The sequence below is a fragment of the Notothenia rossii genome (genome assembly GCF_949606895.1).
Source record: "Notothenia rossii genome assembly, chromosome: 7".
Classification (NCBI taxonomy): domain Eukaryota; kingdom Metazoa; phylum Chordata; class Actinopteri; order Perciformes; family Nototheniidae; genus Notothenia; species Notothenia rossii.
The window spans coordinates 55,673,379-55,696,335 of record NC_136905.1 but is presented as its reverse complement, the minus strand read 5'-3'; the positions used below and the strand labels follow the sequence as shown (position 1 = coordinate 55,696,335).

At 39.1% G+C, this 22,957-nt stretch overlaps 1 long non-coding RNA gene across 1 annotated transcript in view; it reads left to right on the top strand.

The window, feature by feature from the left end:
* The window catches only part of LOC307047230, a 69,638-nt gene extending 53,342 nt beyond the window's left edge, over positions 1-16,296 (top strand). Inside the window, exons 3-5 of the long non-coding RNA XR_013810373.1 lie at positions 4,095-4,179; positions 5,214-5,486; positions 15,398-16,296. This is a non-coding gene — a long non-coding RNA (uncharacterized lncRNA). The remainder of the gene's footprint in view (positions 1-4,094; positions 4,180-5,213; positions 5,487-15,397) is intronic.
* The last annotated feature ends 6,661 nt before the right edge of the window (positions 16,297-22,957 follow it).

The following is a 22,957-nucleotide window of genomic DNA, read 5'->3' as shown; positions in this document are numbered from 1 at the left end:
ACACTACGTGGCTCTCCCAGCACGCACAGAGAGGCTCACAGCTTCCCCATGAGTCTGGTGCTCCGCTGCGGCATTAGAGTGGGTCTCGGACCCGACCCAACCTCCGCTGGCACCCCCTCTCTCCCCAAACAACACCCGCACGTGGCAAGCCATGCGGAACGCAGGCAGCGCGGAGAATGAAAGTCCACCGGCAGCCGCGCACGCACAGAGGCGAGCCCGACGGGGCGCCCCATGCCCCGGACCCGAAGACCCGGACGTGAGAGGAGCAAAAGGGAGTTTGCGCCAACGGAGAGGAGGGAGGACCAGGGGATCCACGCAACCGCACCGGACATCCAAAAACGTCTACACTTAGGGGGACGAAGGCGGCCGAGACTGATTACACTCGCTTCGATTAGAAGCAATGTCAGCTAGAAGATGGTCTCTTTCAATCCTTTCCGTGTCCGGGCTAGCTGAGGTTTCCCGTGTTGAGTCAAATTAAGCCTTAGCCTCCACTCCTGGTGGTGCGCTTCCGTCAATTCCTTTAAGTTTCAGATTGCTATCATCTTCAGCTTCCGCAGGACCAATTGCTCATATCAGAGCTTAAGGCTGGACAAGCTGTAGCGAAACACCCGAGCTGGACTAGGCCGTTACCCCTTTTAGACAAGCATATGTATTTAAGCAGGATCAACCAGGTAGCCTGTGATGAAGCAGGGTCGACCCTATATCATGTGAAGCCACAGAACACTGGTCCCCGGGGGACCCGGTGCCTGGAGCAAGGCCAATTGCTGAATGCCGCAGCCGACGAAGGCCGCTATGCAACAGTGGAGGGTTCGAGAAACAACCGTGTTTGCCGTGTTTGCCGTGTTTGCCGTGTGCACCGCGGCGGAGGTGGGGAGGTTCCAGCCCGGAACATCCACCCCGCTGCGGGACCCGTGGTGGGACCCCTGAGTCAGACGGTTCGTCTTGGTATCGCTTCATATCAGTCGGCCCGGGAAGAGACACGCAGGGTTGCCCCCAAGCAGCACACCCTCCCGGCCAGGTCGGAGGAACCGACCGCCAGAGCACCGGCACGAGGCCGGGCCGGCGGAGGCCCTCCGATGGCGGGTCGCATTCGCCATTCAATCAGTGAGAAATCAGAAAAAAGTCTGAGTTAACTTGTTGGAGATCCATAGGAAAAGGGTGAAAATGAAAAAAAGTATCCAAAAATAGTTCCTCATGAGCCCCCAAGAGAGTCTGTCATCTCTCGGTCCTATCCTCAAGGCAAGGCAGCGGCCAAAATTGGGTGAAATTGACCAAAAAGTTAAAATAAATAAAATAATTCATCCATAGAAAAAGGGTGAAAATGAAAAAAAGTATCTGAAGATAGTGCTCCGTAATGCGGGTAGAGTCCCCTGCCAACTCCCCTTGCATTCCTCAAGACTCAGAAAAAGTCTAAGTTAACTTTTTGGAGATCCATAGAAAAGGGATGAAAATAAAAAAAAGTATCCAAAAATAGTGCTCTATAATGCGGGTAGAGTCCCCTGCCAACTCCCCTTGCATTCCTCCAGACTCAGAAAAAGTCTGAGTTAACTTTTTGGAGATCCATAGAAAAGGGGTGAGAATGAGAAAATGTATCCACCAATAGTGCCTCATAATGCGGGTAGAGTCCCCTGCCAACTCCCCTCGCATTCCTCCAGACTCAGAAAAAGTCTGAGTTAACTTTTTGGAGAACCAAAAACAAAGTGTTAAAATGTATCCGAAAATAGTGCCTCATAAGGCGGGTAGAGTCCCCTGGCAACTCCCCTTACATTCCTCCAGAGACCAGTTCAAAAACTTAAAGTTTGGTAAGAACCATGCTGGGGGGTCTCCGGGCAACAAATGTATCCGAGCCAGAGTGCACATAGAGCGGATAAATTCCTCCATAAAGTTACACAGCTGTTTTTTTTCTGAGTCCTCTCAAAAACCGGGTTTCCGATTTCGTGCAGACAGTAGTCTGAAAATGATGAATTAATTTTTTCGACGGAGTAGGGCAGGCTTGGATTCCCCTCTCCGTTGTAAGTTGCAACGGGGGGGTGGAAAAGTGTCCGGGGCTACGGCCGAAGGAATGAGCTTTTCGGAGCCCCTTCCACGTTAGCACTTATATAGTAATATAGTAAAAGGTACAATTGTGCTCCGCATTACCCGGAATTTGATTTTTATGGCCCCATAATAGTGAAAAAAAAATCATTTTCGTGGAAAAAAGTGTTAAAACGCCTGATTAAAGCATATGCAGGACCCCAGTGAGCTCCAGACTATGTGCATTGTGTTAAAAATAAATCATTTAAATGCAAAAATAATGATTAAAAATCATTTTTAGGGTGACAACTCTGGAGAGGAGCCTGAAAATGACTCTGTAGCACCCCGGAGAAGCAGGCTGCGAGACCCCCCCCCCCACAGAGCGCACCCAGAGGATAGGCTGCGTCACCTCAATTTGTAACCCAGGAAAGGTGCTGGAATCCTGGGTACATGAGTGTTAAAAGTGCATTTAACTGTTGTAATTCAACAGGACGGAAGTCTGTCCATTTCGTTAACATTCGACTCACGAAATATGGCCATTTTGTTAACATTTGACTCACGAAATGGACAAGACAGCAGAGTCCCTGCTGTTAGGGCCTCAGACTCACAGGCACACACACATGCAGAGATCCAGGATGATGCACGTGGCTTTTATACCCAGCAATAAGGGCTTGGACCCTGGGGAAACTGTTCATGCAGCCCCCCCTCCGTAGTCACTGCTGTGAGGGTCTCAGACTCACAGGCACACACATGCAGAGATCCAGGGTGATGAACATGGCTTTTCTACCCAGCAAAAAGTCTCTGAAAGGCGGGGAAGGTGTTACTGCAGCTCCACCTATTGTAAATTGAAAGTATTTCAGCATGTACAAATGAATACTTTTTTTGTCACTTTGGGTACAGTAAACTGATAGGCAATTGAAGTAGCATGTCAATTGAGACGCATTCTGCCATTTGGTCGTCAGTTGCAATGTTAATTATGTCCATTTGACGGCATTTTCGCTTACATACACAGTGGAAATAATTCTGATCTTATCAATTAAACTCCTTCTGAATCAAACCGTCACAGTAGCCTATACTGAACCCTCTTAAAATAGAAAAAACATGTTACTTTACCAGCAGAGAGAAAATTGATTATTAAATTATTAATGTGACTAATAAAGAGCAGTTTGATTATTAAGTATTATTCTGTTGATGGATTTCATTACATTTGGTGAAAAGCACATAATGACTCACTTGTTTAAGACTCGGTTTATCAAAGTTTAGGACTTGACTTGAATTTTCCCATCCTGACTTGAGACTTGACTTGAGACTTGAGCGCAAAGACCTGAGACTTACTTGTGACTTGAGTGCAAATACTTGAGACTTACTTGTGACTTGAGCGCAAAGACCTGAGACTTACTTGTGACTTGAGTGCAAATATTTGAGACTTACTTGTGACTTGAGTGCAAAGACTTCCCACGTCTGGTATCAAGTGCTGTGTGCCTTTGAGCAAGCCCTGCGTTGTAATATGACATATGTTTTGAGTTTGTGTATAAGTTTGCTTACATTTTGTTAGAGCCCCCCCTGGAGAAAAATGCACCAGCCGCCACTGCCTGTGCCCCCATTATCATCATTATTCATCATTATTCTCCTTGTGTATTTAGTTCTTCTTTGTACCTCCGAGTCAAGCGTTCGAGAGCTTTTTATTCCCAGTGTTTAGTGTTTGTGTACCTGCTTTGCCTACTTCTCGTGTGTTGTGGTTGCCTGTCTGAGTGATCCGGCATGTACCGACGTTTTGCAAAAACTAGTGCCTTTGTCTCTGAGCGCTGTTGAGTCTGTTGCCTGTATTCACTGCAGTCATTACATAACTGTTACAAAATCCAATTTACCCCGGGCATATATAAAATTTTCTGATTCTGATTAAACTATATGCTGGATATATGTATTTCTTCTTCATCTGAAAATCTCCTTTCAGCCCATCAATTCCTGTCAATATCTTGTTGCAAATGTTCCTGAACAAGTAGATATATTTGTGAGAGAAACACACCGCACACTAATGGACTAAGCCCAGTAGGACTCAACATGTATTTCTGTTTGTGCAGTGAGGTGTTTGTACCCTGTGCTGTCATCAGCCACCAGAGGGCAGAAGTGAAACAGTAATCGGTGAACTTTTGGGTGGGAGAACAGGTAATAACCCAGACTAACTTTCTCCCACATCCCTCTAGGACGCGCTACAGAAAACTAATCCAGAGCAATCAGTCAAGAGGTTTCACAAAGAAAGCAAGCTAACAGTGTCATTAACACTCTTTCTTCATACCCCGAACATCTATGTACCTGTACATTTTATATATTACACCTTAAATACACGTTTTAACATGTAAATATGTAAAATATGTAAATATCATCTTTGTTTAAAAAAAAAAAACTTGCTTTATAAACTGTATTGTCCATATACCTCATTGGTTAGCTCTTTTGTGGGGTCAACTGCTTGTTTGTTTAGCGTCCGAGAAGATAACTTCTCATGCACTGTAAAAAAAGATCGTAATTTTACAGGAAATAACTGTAAATGTTTATAGTAATTATCATTTTTTCTTTTAAATAACTTGCAAAATCCTGTAAAATGACAGATATTAACTATAAATTAACAACTCAAAACATTATTTTAAGTATTTTGACAATAACAACAAATAACGTTTTTACAGTAAATTTACTATATAATATTTATAGTATTTTTGCACTTTCAGAAAATAAATGCAGATGTACGTAAAATAAAAAGTATTATCTCTAATTAAATATGTAACTCGTAATATAAAAGTGTATTACTATTATAAGACTTTAAGATATTTATTTGTAATTTTAAGGTAAACATAAAACTGCAAAAAAAAGCGTCAAATAAAAAAAACGTAAAATGTAAGTAAAACATTTTTACATAAATAATTTTCTCAATATTCGATTGAATCCACCACAAACACAAAATATCCAATGTTGAAACAAAAGTAAATAAATATGTTTTCATTCAATTCCTAACTTACTATATTGTAAACATCTACAGTTGACAATATCATTAAAAAAACTAAAACATAGAAAGTGGACAAATCTCTGCCGGGAGGACCAAGGTTTAAAACACACACTGTTATTTACTCAACAATAAGTCACAGTTATCCTTGTTTTATTTATGTGTTCTGTTGCTGTGTTTTTTTTTCCATTGGTCAATATCATAGACTATATATAAATGGACGTAGGATCCGTGACGTCACCCATAGGATTCTGCAGAGTTGCCGAGAAGCCCTTAGTAGGCGGAGTCGGCCACTAACGGCTCGACAGTGACGTCAGAGTTCAACTCTCGCCTACTCCAGCCTGCTCCAAATAAGGGCAAAGAGGCGGAGCCGAGGCGGGACCTGCTGCCACCGAGCTGAAAGTTCCAGAGCTAGCTGAAGCTACCAAGCTAACATGCTCCGCATCTGCACACTGCCGTGGCATTTTACGTTTCTAAGGTAAGCCGACATGAAACTATTCAGCAAAACTATAAATAATAATCTAAGTTATTGAGTTTTTTGCATAATACTTCAGAATCTTAAAATCCCTTAACGGTTGTATGCAATTGTACACTGGACACACAAACACAAACATCCTATCATGTATCTTTAACATAAGTTAATTGTTCTTGTCGCTTAATGGCTTCTGTGAACTTCCTTTCACCTTGAAGTCAACTTACTAGGAATTAATACATTTTATTGATAAGCTCAAAAGGACCTTTATCTCGTTTACTGCTGGGTGACCCAAGTCTCAAGGCCTCTTTTGGGGTCTGTAGGAGATAAATCATTAATTCTACAAGACTTTAACTGCCTTATATCTGAAAATGTATCTGGGAATTCCCCTGTTAATTGCAAGGACTATTGATAATTAACAGAGAGACCATAGGGGCCTCTTCTTGGTATCTGCTAGGCAGAAGTCACTCAATGCAGAAATCACAAGTTTAACACACATTCTATATAAGGTGACATTAAAATGAATATACCAGATTGAACTTTCCTGCCATAACACGTTACTTTAATCCTTCAAATAATTCAAATAATACTTCAGGTGGTATAAGTATATATATATATTGTACTTGAGTAAAAGTAGAAGTACTCAGATCTTGTACTTGAGTAAAAGTAGAAGCACATAGATCTTGTACTAGAGTAAAAGGAGAAGTACTCAGATCTTGTACTTGAGTAAAAGTAGAAGCACTCATGTCTTGTACTTGAGTAAAAGTAGAAGCACACAGATCTTGTACTTGAGTAAAAGGAGAAGTACTCAGATCTTGTACTTGAGTAAAAGCAGAAGTACTCAGATCTTGTACTAGACAGGGTTCGTACGGGTGCTTGAAATCCTTGAAAATGCTTGAATTTTTACGAGGTGTTTTCATGACTTGAAAAGTGCTTGAATTTTGGGAATGGTGCTTGGTTTTGAGATAAAGTGCTTGAAATTGTAAATGCTTTACTTTTACAATAAATTGCTGTCTGACTGAATAGTTCGCTTTTTAGATTAAAAGAAAATAAAGAAGTCGGAGCGAGTTTAGTTGCTTCGCTTCTACATAAAACAGCTCCGCTCCGGCCTTCCCGCGCTATGCGCGCGACCTGCAAGTGTTTTATTTTGTGTGACCTGGGCATTCTAATGAGAGAATGACAGTATGCCAGGAGGTTGCTGTTTTAACGAGCGTTGGCTATCCGAAAAGAAATACAAGCTGTGGCTAAAACGAGGATCAACCCAACGATTCGCCTTCTGCACAGTTTGCCACAAAGAATTTCAATTATTCGCGATGGGAGAGTTTGCGCTGACGAGCCATATGAAAGGTAAGCCGTAGTAGAGCATTTTGGATTAGGCTAACGCTGCATGTTACGTTTGTTTAAGCTAGTAACGTTAGCGAACTCGATGTGGGATAATTGCTTATGCAGGTGACAATAATAAAAAGGAGCATACCTATGTCAGTATGTGCGAGAGTCGCCATCCTGTGGTTTTCAGAGGATGAAGCACATAAAAGCAATGTATTTCTACTGGTAGTATTTTTCGTGCCTAAACTTGCTCCATCGAAATCAGTCACATTGACCCGAAGACACATTTTGAGTTATACACTGTTGGAAAGAGGATATTCCTAGCTTTCTAACGGAGGAAACATATTTTCGTTTGTATTACTGGTCTGGGGGAAGCTCGCGAGTGTGCGTGTGTGTGTGTTTGTGTATTTTTGCGTTTGTGTGTATTGTGTTAGTTTCCCGGGGAAAACACTCACGAGAAACACCGGCTATTGTTATGCCTGCTTTGACGTAAAGTTACTCCGTTCTCCGCTTGTAATTATGCCGTTACAAGCTTCAAAGTTGTATTTATCATCTGAATTTGCCAAAACAAGTTTAATATTCTGAAAGCCAAGACTTTGTTTATTTGAAATCAGATGAAAACAAACTAACGGACCCTGCCGTGTTATCTATGATTACTATACATACATTCATAATGTCAGCGGGAGGGAGGGGGGAGTATCACTACGTAAAAGCATTAGTGCGAGGGAGAGCTGTCATCTTCCCTTTACAAGCTTCAAACATGTATTTATCGGGAGATTTTGGCAATAAAAGTTTCATATTCTGAAAAAAATTCCCTGGAAACCTCCAAAAACTCTTACACAGAAAGAGGATCTCTGCATACGCTTTTTTTTATATCAGCTTTGTGTTTCAATGGTTTTGTCCTAACCTTGGAGAGCCGTATGTTTACTGCCACCCTAAAAGGACCTCAAAAATGTTAAAAATGTTAATAAAGAATTTATTGAAAAGTTAGTTGGCTGATTGTTTTATATTGGCTCAGCCAGGTTATATGGGATGCCCAGTCTACTATATATGATATGGGTCACTCATTTTACAATATTAAACTTTGTTTTCTTATCTTTAATTTTTTCATCCTTATGTAGAATGCTATTACGAAACACACATTTGGTTGTTTATAGCATAAAGAACATCTGATTTAATGTGAGGTAGGGAAATAATCATTTGAGTATAAGTATGTGCATATAAATATGTAATTTACAACAGCTGTACGCTGCTTGAAAAGCTTGAAAATGCACCTTGAAAATGCTTGAAAAGTGCTTGAATTTGACTTTGGAAAAGGTGTAAGAACCCTGACTAGAGTAAAAGTAAAAGTACTCAGATCTTTTACTTGAGTAAAAGTAGAAGTACCAGAGTGTAGGAATACTCTGTTACAGTAAAAGTCCTGCATTCAAAATGTTCCTCAAGCAAAAGTAGAAAAGTATTCTCATCAAAATATAGTGAAAGTAGGACGGTAAAAGTAGTCATTGTGCAGATTGGTCCATTTCAGAATAATATATATGATATGTTTTATAATGTTGATCATGAAAGTGTTCTCAAAGCTGGTAAAGGTGCAGCTAGTTTGAATTACTTTGTATACTAAAGGGTAGCTTGTGGATTTACTCCAGGTGATTTAACACTTGATTATATTTCACATCATTCATTTCCTTACCCCAAGTGAAGGAGTTCAAGTATCTCGGGTCTTGTTCTCGAGTGAGGGAACAATGGAGCGTGAGATGGGTCGGAGAATCGGAGCAGCGGGAGCGGTACTGCAGTCTCTTTACCGCACTGTTGTGACGAAAAGGGAGCTGAGCCAGAAGGCAAAGCTCTCTGTCTACCGGGCCATTTTCGTTCCTACCCTCACCTATGGTCATGAAGGATGGGTCATGACCGAAAGAACGAGATCGCGGGTACAAGCGGCCGAGATGGGTTTTCTCCGCAGGGTGGCTGGTGTCTCCCTTAGGGATAAGGTGAGAAGTTCGGTCATCCGGGAGGGACTCGGAGTTGAACCGCTCCTCCTTCGCGTCGAAAGGAGCCAGTTGAGGTGGTTCGGGCACCTAGTTAGGATGCCACCTGGGCGCCTCCCTAGGGAGGTGTTCCAGGCACGTCCAGCTGGGAAGAGACCAAGGGGTAGACCTAGAACCAGATGGAGGGATTATATCTCTTCTCTGGCCTGGGAGCGCCTTGGGATCCCCCAGTCAGAGCTGGTTGATGTGGCCAGGGAAAAGAAAGTTTGGGGCTCTCTGCTGGAACTGCTCCCTCCGCGACCCGACCACGGATAAGCGGGAGAAGATGGATGGATCATTCATCCACATCTGTAAAGTAACTAAAGGTATTAAATACATGTAGTGGAGTAGAAGTACACCATGTACCTCTGAACTGTAGTGGGGTAGAAGAACAAAGTAGCAAAACATTGAAATACTTAAATAAAGTACAAGTATCTCAAAATTGTGCCCAAGTATAGTACTTGTTGAGTTGATGAACTTAGTTACTTTACATCATGTGGCTATAAAGATAGAAAGACTAAGCCTTGCACAGACACATGAAAATACATTTTCAAAATGCTCAACAGTACTGCCAAAATTATAAACTGACTGCTACACAATTTAAAATAAATGCTTTTATATATTTCTATTAGATGAGACTCTTTGGCGTTTCTGTTATTATTAACACTGCTGCTTTAGTTGTTCTGCTAATAGAGAACCGCAGTGACGCGTCGTAAAACCCGGAAGTAAACTTCTCCCGGTTCCTTCTTGAAAAACCAATGAAAATTCTCCATAGGATTTCGGAAAATAGCTCGAAATAAGGTCTGTGGTTGACACACATTTAAGAGAGGGATCACGTTTTGTTCAGCCGGATAATCTCCACATGTCAACCCTACTTTTATAATTTCTGAATCATAAATCTAGTCGCCAAAAGCTAAATGCTAACGTTATGCTATAAACGAACTACAAGCCAGTACAGCAGTAGGGTCGCACGACTTCAACGTCACACCAACTTAAGATCGTTTCAACTGACTTGCACTGAAACTGCACTTTGAACACTTTAAATTAAATATATTAACATTTTACACTGTATACCCCGGTTATCTAGGCCCGTTTTGTTTAATGTATATCACGTTTATCGAGGCCGTATTTGTTTTGTTTTATTTATACATGTCACACTGTGGGAAACGATATTTCGATATTTCTGGATGTATAACACATGTAGAATTTTTGACAATAAAGCTGAATTTGACTTTCGCATGCTTGCATATTTTAATAAAGCTTTTCATTTTAGCCACACTGAATTTAACTAGAAGTCATGGCTGTGTCAATTACCAGTCTGATATCTTTTTACAAAGATGACAAGAAGAGTGTAGACAGAGGAGAGAACCACTAAAAGTCAGGACACGTTACAGTGCAGCCTAGATGAAGGTGTGCTTACCGGTGTTGTCAGGGCTAGCATGAGGGACAAGGTTTATAGTGTCGGTGAGTAGTGATAGCAAGAGTACCGTTAACCTAGAGTTAATTTATTCACATTAATTCCCATCAACAAATCAATTTTATGTGTCACATGAAATCTTTATTAGGCAAGGCAAGGCAAGTTTATTTATATAGCACTTTTCAACACAAGGCAATTCAAAGTGCTTTACAAAAAATTAAAGACATTAAGAAAATGGCATTTAAAATCATTCATTAAAAAGAAAAGCTAATAAAATAAACATTAAAAGAAAAAAAACATGGATAAAAGTTACAGTGCAGTCTAAGATATGAATAGTTCAATTAAAAGCAGCGACAAAAAGAAAAGTTTTCAGCCTGGATTTAAAAGTAGTAAGAGTTGCAGCGGACCTGCAGGTTTCTGGGAGTTTGTTCCAGATATTTGGAGCATAATAACTGAACGCTGCTTTACCATGTTTAGTTCTGACTCTGGGGACAGAAAGCTGACCAGTCCCTGAAGACCTGAGAGATCTGGATGGTTCATCATTTAGCAGGAGGTCAGAAATGCATTTTGGTCCTAAACCATTCAGTGCTTTATAAACAGCAGCAGTATTTTTGAAATCTATTCTTTGACACACAGGAAGCCAGTGTAAAGACTTCAGAACTGGAGCGATGTGATCCACTTTCTTAGTGTTAGTGAGGACTCGAGCAGCGGCGTTCTGAATCAGCTGAAGCTTTCTAATAGATTTTTTAGTGAGAACTGTGAAGACACCATTGCAGTAGTCCAGTCTACTGAAGATAAAAGCATAGACATATTTTTCCAAATCCTGCTGTGACATTAGTCTTTTAATCCTAGATATGTTCTTTAGGTGATAGTAAGCCGATGTAGTAACTTTTTTAATGTGACTGTTCAAACCAATAACTAATTTAACCCGCTGACAAGAGAGCCCACCTCCGAAGATCGTGACTGGCTGAGGGACAGACTCGGGGGCAGGTTTTCAGGAATTTATTGGCTTCTCTCCCCCGAGCCAGAAAAGGAACACTACAGCTTGGAAACACTTACTGTTCCTGAAATTATCAAATCTGTTGGGCATCAGGGACCTGAGGAAATTGTGGCAAGCATGGCATTGTCTGAAGAGCAACAGAGGGCAATTCAGGTGGCTACCACTGGTCAGCGAACCAACCCAAACTGGCATTTGTTCAGGAAAGGAAGGTTGACTGCCAGCAACTTTGGAGCTGTCCTGAGGTCAAAGCGTGTGACTGCTTCCCTTATTGCCAGGGTGCTAGGGCAACAACAGGCCCTTGATGTTGTTTTGTCTGTACAGTGGAGGACTATGAATGAATGTGAGGGCGTCAGGGCATTCACCACTGCAACCCAGATGCAAGTCCATGAGTCAGATTTGTGGCTCTCCATATCAGGAATGTTGGGGGCATCTCCAGATGGTCTGGTAGGGTCTTCCTTTGTGCTGGAGGTAAAGTGTCCCTACGGAGCCAGGGAAATGAAAATTAGTGAAGCATTGCAAATCAAGGGAAACATTCAGCCTGCGTGAGGAACATCCTTACTGGCACCAAGTGCAAGGTCAGCTCACACCGTCACATATACTGTAAGAGCATTAAGACATACAGTACATAGGCTAAAACAAAACATCTAAAGATATAACCTTGCACTTTGATAAGTCTCGGGAACATTTTCACAATTTTGACATTTTTATAGATGAAAATTGAACTAAAGAAATAAATGGAAAATATATTGAAAATAGGTGTCAGCTGCTACACTAATTATAAGAGTTATATTTCTTAATTAATTAAGATAAGATATTACTGTATTGATCCCAATTTGGGAAATGTTTGTGTTGCAGCAGCATAACAAGAAAAACTAAATATAAGTTATTATATACCAAAGTATGTGAGGGATGGAATATTAAATTGAATATAAATGTAAAATGTACATGTGATTTTACATCCCAAGAGAAGCTATGGAGCCGAGAGTTCTCTGCCAGCCAGAGGTGATTTGTTATTAGTTCAATATGTCAAACTGATTTCCCTGACTACAATCTTTAGTTACATGGTGACACGTTATGCTGCTTGTACTAATTAGACTTATCATATAAGCCACACAGGTTTTAATAGGATGTATTCATTATCTTTACTTATGTTGCGGTCTTTTCAGCAGCGCCATCTCTAAAACGGCGATACAGTCACTACCCATCATTTACATTTCACCGTGACATGGACAAAAATGTCACGTCAGCTTACCTCATGGCACGAATCCAGACTCTCCTTTGGAAAACATTGGCCGGGAAACGATAGAACAAGCACGTTTCATGCGAAGACCTGTGGCTGCAACCCGGAGCAAAGCAACAAACCATTGCGTAGCTAACTAGTAGCGCTAGCTTTAGCTAGCTTTAGCTAACGTTAGCTAACGAAACGAACTGCCGAGTAAAATTGGAAAACACTGGTAATTAATTATTCTATAATTAGTAAAACTACTGTGTTAAAAACGACAATTTCAAAAATGCAGATTCTAATGGTCAGATATAGATATACAGATACTAAAGATAGGCAGGTACTTGCTTTCAATCAGAACACAGGGGAAAACAAACTTAGCGGGAGTGTTTACGTGTTCTGCGTAATGACGTACAACGACCTCGACAATTTCTGTAGTCCTATTCCGCCACTCGGTAACAACCATCGTTTTTCAGACACGTAAACTCTTCAAAAATCCCCAGTGGGGTCACTGCTGATGTATTTAATGTCGTAAAACAAAACGTGACTTATCTCTTAAATTTGTGTCAACCACAGACCATATTTCGAGCTATTTTCCAAAACCCTATGGAAAAAACGCATTGCTTTTTGAGGAAGGAACCGGAAGTGCTAAAAATGCTAACTTACTTCCTGGTTTTACGACGCGTCACTGCGGTTCTCTATATCCTCTGTTATTCCTCATTTTAAAGCCGATATTTTGTGGGGTGGGGGAGCCGGGGGCTCGGATCCTTGTCACCTTTTTCATACCTGATGAGTTTGCATCCCTGTATGTTAAAAAGCCTCAGTCACCTTAATTCATGTAATAAAAACATCTCAGGTCAGTAACACTCAAAGCTAAATGTGCAATACCATGTTCAACTATGTTACTATTTATAATGTTATTGTTGTTACATCAGAAGATACACATATTGGAATGATTTCTTAACTTACAGTAGGCTATTTTTTACAATGTGTGTTGGAAGGATTTATTACATTACTATGAATATTGTCATTGTTGAAGGCTTTTAGAGAAGGGTGAACTATAAGCCTGAATTACATAACATTTTATACCTAAAAACATAAAAGCCACAATAAATGAATCACAATTATTCTAGTTATTTTTACCTCCCGTATTGCTTTCAACCCACCAGCTTTTATGGTGTTGTTACGTCACTAACTGTAAGCTTGTCACATACAGTCTATGGTCACTCAGAGTAACCTACAGTTAATTTAGCTGCTGGAGAAGAAAGATCAGGGGGGGAGGGGGGGGGAGAGCTGTGGTTGATGGGCCATTAGTTGTGTAAATACACAGCTGAGAGCTGCCGTTTCATTCAGACTGTTTAAAAAACGGTAACAACGGACAATTTTTCTTAGCGGATGCATGTGAATTTAAATCAATACATACAACTATTTTTTAAATCAATAAAAACATTTTCTAAATCCATAAAAGCATTTAAATTAATATTGGGAGTCATGTCGTTACTTTGTTGAGAATGTGGCCATGTAATAAGCGGGATAATTTGCAGCGACTTGTTCCTTATGGGGAAAATAGCACCAGTCATGCAGATCAGGATCCCTCCGCCACGCTTTGGGATCCTAATCTGCCGACGAGTCTCCATTAAAATATAAATATTTTTAGTGAATTACTGAGTTTAGGCACGTTAATAACGTTTTAATGAAGTTGAATACAGTATATTCATATGTGTCAGTGATTTCATGTCAATTCGGCGAACATAAACATAAATGATCGTGGTGAAGATGATGATTAAATTAGGATTAAAAATCGAGAGCCGGGCTGCATTTCCTCCTGTTCGTTTTTTTCGACTAAACAACATTATTTTGTTAAATAACAACATGGTGATGTTTTGTAAATGATTACATGTCTCTTATTTAGCACAGAGTATGATATCCGTGACATATGAATAACAAAGTTCCGCTGTACATCCAGCGTACTGTATCTGACTTTATTTCACATGAGCTCCAGTGTGGAACCCCACTGCACCCCCTGGTGGATCAATGATCCATTGCAGCTGGCTTCATTATAATTACATTTATCTATCACGGGGGTGGTCTCAAGTCAAGCTGGAGGTTTTCCCTTGAGCGAGGGCAGATCACGTACCAATCACGGCCCTCGCGTTTCAAACTGTCGGAAATGAATCGCTACATAGGTGCTGACGCTGTTGGCGGTTCTAGCGTTAACAGAAATTTAAATTAAATATGTGTAATGGCAAATGCCATATGATTTTCTTACCTGGAATTCTGCCTTTTTGAACAGACTTTTTGAGTCCTAGCTATATTGTCTACAGTTCTGGGGTTAATATGAATCTAATATGATTGTCATCGGTCTAAATTAGATTTCAAATGATTAACTGTGTATGTAATGAAGATCATAGTGTGGGTTAAATCCATTTTCATAACCACAATCTTTTAACTGATATAAATGCAGAAACTGGGCTTATTCATCAGAATTTCGTATGACTTGACTTGACTTGCTTGACCTGAGCAATGACTTGACTTGACTTGCTTGACTCTCACCACAGTGACTTGGGACTTGCTTGATACTTGTAGGTCAAGACTTGAGACTTGCTCATGACTTGCACATGTAGGACTTACTCCCACCTCTGGTAGCTAGTTTGTGCTCTTACCTGTGAGGCCTCCTCCAAACAGCATAATAACCAGACTGTATCATTAAAACTAAGTACCAGTTCTAGATCCTTGACTTTAGACAAACAATTCAAAGGACAACATGTATTTAAAGACCAATCTTTATTTGAATGTGCCTCTTAACCTGATATATTAGTTATACAGTAATAGTATTGACAATCTAAAAAAACTGAGCAACTCAACAGTCAACTTTATGTTTCTTATTGTCTAAAGCATTTATTATTTTCATTTCCCCCCTCTCATATTCAGTGTGGACGGATTGAGACAGCGTGGTGTCCAGAAAGCTGCAGAGACTTCAGAGAGAAACCTCTGTGTGATGGACGTCCTGTCTGTTGGTTTGGAGAGGACTGAGGGTCTTTCCTCAGCGAGGAGGACCTGGCCTGATGGAGGAGCCCATGCTGGGCAAGATTATGAAGCTCATAAAGCGAGGCAAATAGAAATAATCAGCTGATGGAGTGTAGATGTGGAAATAGGTGCATTCGATCAGCTGACTGTTTTTACAATAAAAGTAGTTGCTTAGTGTACTGGTCTTAAAATCTCAAAGCATCAGCTTTTAATTTTCCTCTTGGATGTTCTTCTTGACCCTCAGAGAAGGAGAAAATGTTGTGTCTTTCAGGCATGTCCTTTCCTAACAAAAATTACAGGAAACATAAAACATATTATTGCAGAACAAGTGTGTTATTTATGAAAGCGATGTGTTTGTGTGTTTAGGGGCTGTAGATATAATTATTTTGTAATTGTAATGTTTTTTTTTATTTCAACAGTGAGCTACAAAGACAATCAGATTATGAATGAACAGTATGAAGTTCATCAACATTGAAATATATGTTATTATCAAAATAATATTTAACTGTTATCAAAATGTAGTGCAACTGTAGAAGCTTGCTCTGTTGTCTCACTGAAAGAATAACTTTTACCACTTTTTTTGAACAATATTCAGAGATAAATAGTAGCAGTTCTCAGTATGTGTTAAATATGTTTGCCTTTAATACATTAAATTAGAAAGCTGACGAAATGATATTGCTTGTTAATATCCAAATGTAACTTTTTGCACAGAAAAAACCCTCAGCTTCACTGATGTGTAGGTGATCTAGTATTGTTGAATGGAATGTATATAAGTGTATTAAAGTCAATACTTCATTAATTTAAACAAATATCTTTCTTGATTCTTTGTACAGTATGAAAAAAAGAGTCTTTGTACCTGAGCTGAAGTTCACTGCTGTGAGGAGTCCAGTTACTGTATGTCTCTCACTCTCTGGTCCAGCCTGTCTGCATCACCTGGACACCTTAAACAAACAGATATATATGTAAAGTACCATGTGTACAAACAATATAACTGATTCTCTTCTGTTGAACATGTTGGATTGTGTATTATCCGAGTTTAGTTTAGTTTAGTTTTTATTAGGATCCCCATTAGCACTAGCATGAGCATTGGCTATTCTTCCTGGGGTCCTCACCCACACAAAACATACATAATACAAACCAGAACGGAACAACTCATCATTTCATGAAAAGTGCATTGTAAGGAAGTGAAAGCAAAAACAAAACAGAAAAAAATAGTCATCACATTTTAGCCATCATCAAGTCAAAACCTAAACAAAATTTTACCAACAATATAATTTACATGATAATACTAATTACTAATTACTAATTGACCCACAAGTACAGTTCAAATTTAATTTGTAGTTCTCAGATATTGTTTTAGCAAATGTTTGAAATGTATGTTTGAGTTGTCTTGAATGATATGGACCGGTAACGAATTCCAGCTGACCATTGCTCTGTATAGTACTGTTTTCTGTCTGATATTTGATCTTGATTTGGGTAAAATGAACCTTTTTTCTATTGCATGTCTGGTTTGATAGTTATGTGTAGAGTACTGTGCTATGAACTTTTGTGACAATATATGTGGTAAGTGTGTCACTGTAATATTCTTTACAAAATTTAACAGAGAATAAATGGACCTCTGTCTAACACTCATCCATTTCAGTGTCTCCAGCATTTCAGTCACTCTGGTTCTGTAGGAGCACTGCAGAACACATCGTGCTGCCTTATTCTGTGCTACTTGTAGTTTATTTAAATCGTTTTCTGAAGCACTAGACCAAACAACAAAACAGTAATCAAGCTGTGATAGCACCAAAGCATCCAAGACTTGTCTCCTGACATCTATTGGCAAATGTTTTACAATTCTTTTAACGAGTGACACACCCCTTCCCATTTTACACACAACATTATCAATTTGTTTAGACCAAGACAGTGTTTGATCTAGAGTTATCCCTAACAACTTAGTTTCCTTGACTTGTTTAATGTCAATATGGTTTAAATGTAACTGCAATTTAGGTTCACATTTTAACTGATGATTTGACCCAATTATTAAAGATTTAGTTTTTCCTGCATTAAGTACCAACTTATTATTTATTACCCACTCTGAAATCATTTGTAGATCCTTATTTATACAGTGACTCAGCTCCCTTGTAGATGAACCTGCTCCATATATTGTCGAGTCATCTGCATACATAACAATTTTGGATTCCTGTAAGACCAATGGTAGATCATTTGTGAAAATAGAAAATAAAAGTGGTCCCAAACAACTCCCCTGAGGAACTCCACAACTGACTTTCTTAATAGTTGACAGACTTCCATTGAAAAAAACAGTTTGACATCGATTGGTCAAATAACTTTCTATCCACCTCAGTGCATTCAGATGAAAACCATATTGCTCTAGCTTGTTCAACAACAATGGATGATCGATGACATCAAAGGCAGAACTAAAATCAAGTAGTACTGTTCCCACTAACTTCCTATTATCTACCTCCACCTTCCAGTCATCGGTCATTTGTGTTAAAGCAGTGCATGTGGAATGGCCCGGTCTGTAGGCATGTTGATAAGCAGTATTAAGATTGTTACCTTCAAAGTATTTCTGTATTTGATTAAACATTATTCTCTCCATTATCTTTCCTAACGCTGGTAATAAACTTATCGGGCGACTATTTGTTCCAGAAAATGATCCAGCTGGAGTTTTTGCAAGAATAATTTTTGCTATTTTCCATGCCTGTGGGCAAATACACTTTTCAATACTTACATTGATGATATGGCAGATAGGCTCCGCAACCAAATTAGCAACATATCTAAGAAATTTACCATCTAGATTATCAACACCCGGTGGTTTATCATTACATTTACCTAGTAGACATTCAACATCTGCAATTGACACTTTCTCTATTTTAAATTTACAATTCTTATTTTCCATGATTAAATCATTTATTAGAAAAGTGGAGTTCCTGTTAATAGGTTGCTTCATATCTCTCCTCAAAGTATCCACTTTATCAAGAAAATAATCATTTAAATAATTAGCAATTTGTACCGGTTTAGTCAAAAATTTCCCTTCCACTTCAAGATATGTTGAGGTGGATTTGGGCTTACGGCCCATCATGCCATTGACTAAATCCCACATCTTCTTCTTATCATCATTAATAGCTTTAATTTTATTTTCCATAATAATAATAATATTTCTTTTTATTTAATGCTGTAACATAATTCCTCAATTTTCTATAAATGTGCCCGTCTGACTCATAACTTGATGAGATAGCTACAAGTTTTGCATCATCTCTTTGTTTCATTAGTTCTCTTAGCTCATCATCTAACCAGGGCGTTCTAAGGTTCCTTACAGTCTGCTTTCTAAGTGGTGCATGTTTATCAATCACTTGCTTGAATAAGAAATTAAAGCCATCAAGAGCATCATCTGGGTTTAGTTTCTCAAGAACTTGTTTCCAACATATCTTTTGAACATCCTTTATAAATGACTCTTCACAAAAATATTTCATTGATCTTCTAACTATTACTTTTGGTCCTGGTTTTGGCACCTTTGTCTTTCTCACAATGATGATTAGATTATGATCAGTGCACCCTACTGGGATTGAAATTGCTTGTGAACATAAATGGCTGAAATTAGTAAATATATGATCAATACAAGTTGCACTATTTGATCCATCTTTCTTTCTAATTATCCTAGTAGGTTTAGTCACCATTTGTACTAAGTTACATGTGTTAGTAATTGTCAGCAACTTATTTTTTAGGGCACAGTGCGACATATTCCAGTCTATGTTTAAATCACCTGTAAAATAAATCTCTCTATCAAGATCACAAACTTTATCTAACATTTGACATACTGTTTCTAAATAAGCAAGGTTAGCATTAGGAGGTCTGTAACAGCATCCCACCAACAAAGGTCTTAAGTGTGGTAAATGAATTTGCAACCAAAGTACTTCAATATCAGGAGACATTAAATCGTATCTCACTTTAGCTGGTATTTGCTTTTGAATATACATTGCCACCCCACCTCCATGTGCATTCCTGTCTTTTCTAAATATACTATATCCCTGAATGTCAACTGCTGCGTCATTAAATGTGTCATCTAAGTGAGTTTCTGATATAGCTAAACAATGAATACCCGATGATAGTATTTCCTCTATCTCAGTAACTTTATTCCTTAAACTACAAATATTGATATGAGCCAATTTAAACCCTTTCTTTGGTAACTTATTTGACATTAAGATGGCAATTTAAAATGTGTTTCTCTTTCACTACTTTTTAAATTGAGAGCTGAACCAAAACACACATGTAACACAACTAAAACCACACATACAACCCACCACCTAACTGCACATAAAGGATTACTATCCCTGTGCATACTCACTCACTCAATCACCTATACGAGCAGCATGTAGCTCCCAAACATTTTAGATCGTTGTCAATGTGTTAGATACATTCATGGTAATGTCTATTACACACGATCTTATTTATGAATCAATAAATCAAAAAAATGAATAAATCAAAATGACATTTTAGGAGGAATGAACAACCCCAGAGACCAGTAAGAATTGGTCTCTATTCAACATCCTTAAACAAAAAAACAAACACCTTATATAGCCCAATAATAGCAATAAACTCATAATCGCAGTTGATGAAATAACTAATTTAAAATAAAATAGTAGATAACTCATAGACCAGAGGATATTGGTCTAAGAGAACAATCAAAAACACAATTCATCAAACCTGCAGCAATTCCCTTTGTATAATATAATTAATTTCAACTCCTAATGGGCTATAATAATCACAATAAACTCATAATCACAGTTGATGAAGTAAATCATTTTAAATAAAAAGTAGATCACTCATAGACCAATGGAATCTGGTCTAAGAGAACAATCAAAAACACAATTCATCAAACCTGCAGCAATTCCCTTTGTATAATATAATTAATTTCATCTCCTAATGGGCTATAATAATCACAATAAACTCATAATCACAGTTGATAAGTAAATAATTTTAAATAAAAAGTAGATCACTCATAGGCCAGTGGATATTGGCCTAAAAGAAAACAATCAAATACACAATTCACCACAACTGCAGCAATTCCCTTTGCATAATATAATTAATTTCATCTCCTAATATGCATAACCATACCATCTGATACGTCATGTCCATCAGTCCTTTCCCACCTTCATTTCAGATCTTAGTTGAACTCGGGCTTATCACTGTTTTATAGAAATGTTCAGCTTCACTACAGTCCCGATACAGTTTTGTCTGTCCATTGAAGGTTACAATAAGTGTTGCGGGGAACAGTAGTCCATGCCTCACCTCAGCCTTACGCAGCTTCATCCTGAGTTCATTGAATAGGGCTCTCCTCCTGGCAATATATTCGCAGTGATATCAGGAAATATCTTCAGTCGCATGTCTCGGAACATGATCTCTCCCTTGCTTCTTGCCAACTTCAAGATAGCTTCCTTTGCTTGATATCTCTGCATTATGACGATCATAGGTCTGGGTCTCAAATCAGTCCCCTGGCCAATCCTGTAGGCAATCTCTACTGCCGGCTCACACGAGAGCGCATTTCCGAATACCTCCTTTAAAAGGTTTGTCATAAAGGCAATGGGATCGCTCTTCTCTATATCCCTTCTCAGTCCAAAGACACGTAGATTACATTTTCTGGTTTGAATCTCCATCCTCTCCATTTTATCTTTAATGTCTTTGTTTTCCTTCATTAGATTTTGGTTTGCAGTTTCGAGTATAGCAACCTTAGAATCCACATCAGTCAGTCCCACCTCCATATCACCGATCCTCTGACAACATGAGTCGAGTTCTCCCTTTAAAGTATCAAGCTGCGGCTGGAATCTCTCAAAAGCAGCCCCTATCTCCTCTCTCATTATGGAGCGTATTAGTGCCGACAGCTCCGAGTGGCTCACCTGTGAGGACCCGCTGTCCATGGCGCTCTCATCAGCTGTTTGTGTTTCATCCACTCCAGACAGATCGCTGCTCTCATTTAACGCCACTTTAGCCTTTCTTCTTGATTTCTTCGACGGCATTACATTCCCCACATTATACTCTCCTGTGGACTTTGACTGAACAACTTGATCATCCGTTCATAACCAGATTTTTTCAAAAAGTTTGAGACGGGAGTTACACGCTTTCAAAATTCACACACTACTTCCGCGCATGCGCAAGGGTCAGGGTCCTTTTTATTTTACTGTAACTTTGGAAGTTGTGTTACCAATGCTTACTGTTTATTTGATACCCATTTGGTAATGCAATTAATAAAAAGAACAAGGTTTGGGTTCGTTCTTCAGATGACTGTGATGTTAACGTGTAAGCTCAATAATGAACTCCAGCTCAACCAACCATATTGTAATATTTAAGTAATCATCTTGAAATATGACATTAATAATTGTAATATACACACATCTTATTGTGAGGTTAATTTCACATACACTACTACTTTGACATTAGCTTGTCTACATACTTGAGCATAGCCAATTTAAATTAACCTTAGTGGTGCAGTTCCTACCTACATAATAAAATATCTCTAAATTACAAGGATGACCTTATTTGATCAACCTCAAACAGAAGCTGTTTGTTCAACAGTATTATCCCACTTTACTCTTAACACTTCTCTATTTTGTTTTAACCTTTATATATACAGTCTATGATTTTAACTTGGAGGCTACGATTAGCATCGTTAGCACCGATGTAGCTACCACTCGCAACCCAAGCCCATTCATTACGTAGATTAAAATCATTAACACATGAATAAAGTACTCAAATTTCACTTACCGCAAAACCGCATTCATGCAGCGTCTGTTTTAACCGCAGAGCGAATCACAATAGCCCGATATATAAGCATGAAGAACAAACAACCACGGCCGGCTTCAAGTTGTGTTTCCTGGAGGAACTGACCAGGCAGAGTCCCTGTAGCTAGCTTCACGGAGCAGCTAGCAGAGAGACAAGAAGCTAGCAGCAGCAGTTACTTGACAGAGCCGTCACTCAATGTGACCACGCCCTAATTTATGCAAAAACGTTAAGACCTAATATAAATAAAAGGGTTGTGTTATAAAACAATTCACTCACAGATCCATAATCATGAAGCTGGAATCTAACTATATCGATAATAAAATTTATGGAGCCAGGGGTAGAAATATGTTTTTCTCTGCTGTAAAATTGGGCATTTTAACATGGGGTTCTATGGAAATTGCTCCTTTCTGCATCCATCGCCTATCGGCCAATATATGAACTGCAGTGTCTGACACTTCCGTATTGGCGTCCCGGCTCTTCCCCAGAGTTTGCCGCTTGGTAACTAGTAACGCTATTAGTTACCGCAAAAAGTAGTTGCGTTACATTAACGCGTTACTTTGTAACACGAGTGTTAGTCCCAACACTGGTCAAAAGGACACCAGAAACAAAAATTGCAGACCTGCACCAGGCTGGGAAGACTGAATCTGCAATAGGTAAGCAGCTTGGTGTGAAGAAATCAACTGT